General features: G+C 48.4%; 1 non-coding gene across 1 annotated transcript; it reads right to left on the bottom strand.

The window, feature by feature from the left end:
- Nucleotides 1-882: 882 nt before the first annotated feature.
- LOC119432067 (U1 spliceosomal RNA) lies at nucleotides 883-1,044 on the bottom strand. The gene has a single exon (XR_005188136.1). It is a non-coding gene; the product is annotated as a U1 spliceosomal RNA (small nuclear RNA).
- Between the last annotated feature and the right edge of the window lie 849 nt (nucleotides 1,045-1,893).

Here is a 1,893-nt window from a genome sequence, read left to right as displayed (position 1 = left end):
TCAAGCAGTGGTTCCGGAGAAAACCCGCAAATGCACATTACCTTTCTCCCAGGAATTCAACTGACTGGTTAGAAGCATCTGGAGTGACGGTGACGAAATTAACTCTTGAAAAGATACAAACCTGTGTATCCACGTTCAAGAAGTTTTACTATATGGCCGACGAGTGCACCGACATTGATGGACACGGAATCCTGAGTCATTGCATACGCTATCGTGATGTCAATGGCCAACCGACGGACGCGTTCCTCGACGTCGAATTTATCTCTGACGTATCGGCTTCTTCTGTGACCACGCATATCATGCACGAGTTGAGCAAGTCTGCAGCCATTGCAGCCAAGGTGGCTTATTGTTCATTTGATGAGGCTGCGAATTTCTCTGAAAGGCACGGAGGGGTGTCGCCATGTTTCTCAAGTGCAATAAGTTGTTGGTCGTCTTTTGTTGCTACCGGTCACCACAGCCACTGTCGAACACTCCTTTTCGTCCCTGAACCGGGCTTCATCGTCAGAAAGAAGCCGCCTTCTCCATAACCACCTGAACGAGCTGCTGAGAATCACCATTGAAGGACCGGAACAGCCAGACGTCCTAGATGTGACTGACAATGACCGAGACGTTTTCCAAAGTTTTATCGCGAAAGCGGTGGGTTGCAACAGCAAGAAATCCAGGCAGATGTAACTGGTGGGAATGCGGTGGAGAATGCCTACATATAATTAAACAGAAATGCAACCCTCATCTCTGTTATAATCACTGCAGAGGTCGTTTACTCCAGCTTGCCCTAGTGCGTGCTGCAGAGTCGTCGAAGGAAATCAAAAAGAGCCCATCTCGTCTCGTCACTCTACTCTTGCTTGAGTAAGAGTTCTAAACGCTTGAGTGGATTGAAACATGAAGGGGCTGGTGCGCCCGCCGAGCCCCACTACTAAGAATTACATGTCCCATCTGACCCAGGTTTGGGGTAGTCGCGTGCTCAGACAACTATAATGCAATGGCTAGCCTCGGTACGGAGAACCGACCTGAATGATCATCAGGAGCTCGGCACCAGGTAACTAAACGCTTCAGTGTTCTTGAAAACATCGAATATGCTGTCGAGTTGAAGCTGAACCTCGTGCAGCCAGGCAAAACTCGGTCGCTCTCTAATGAGCGATCGCTGGCTGTGATATTGAAAGTACTTGAGCCACTGATACTCGCTTTGGAAAGCATTGACCAAGATGGTGCTGACATGAGCAGTGAAACTGGTGGACTAATGTTACAGTTACGTTCAGAAAGACAATCGTAATTATTACACTTCTCGATCGTTTCATGGGGCCATTGGCGTCTCTAAACAATGTCATCCAGGCAACTACAAAGACAGCGGTAGATCTTTGCCCTGCGAATGAAGCAACCACGGAGGCTATTGCGGTGGTTTCTGAGGAAGCAGTGCTCAAAAAAGTAAGAACGTCAGCAGAGAAGCTCCTTGAAAATGGTACTTTTGTGGAGGTATTAACAGACGACAACAAGAGCAACCTCACGCGTCAGTTAAACAAGTAGAAATCCTAATTCTGCACAACCTTCGGCAGCGACTTGTCGACCCCACATCAACCCTGCGATCTTTCTACGTGGGCCTACCGCCAAAGCAACACACAGTAAACTGGATGGAAGCCCTCCAAGGAATCTGATTTCCGCACGACGAAGAACACGCGAGAAATTTAGACGCGGAGTGGAACATCTTCCGATGCCTTAAGGAGGATTTGACATCCACAGCATTTTTATCTTCCCTTCTCGTTGTTCCCCTGACATTTCGCCGGCATGTTTCTCAAGTGCAATAAGTTGTTGGTCATCCTTTGTTGCTACCGGTCACCACAGCCACTGTCGAACGCTCCTTTTCGTCCCTGAACCGGGTTTCATCGTCAGAAAGAAGCC

The sequence above is a fragment of the Dermacentor silvarum genome, chromosome 10 (assembly GCF_013339745.2).
Source record: "Dermacentor silvarum isolate Dsil-2018 chromosome 10, BIME_Dsil_1.4, whole genome shotgun sequence".
Classification (NCBI taxonomy): domain Eukaryota; kingdom Metazoa; phylum Arthropoda; class Arachnida; order Ixodida; family Ixodidae; genus Dermacentor; species Dermacentor silvarum.
This window is presented reverse-complemented; position numbering and strand designations above follow the sequence as displayed.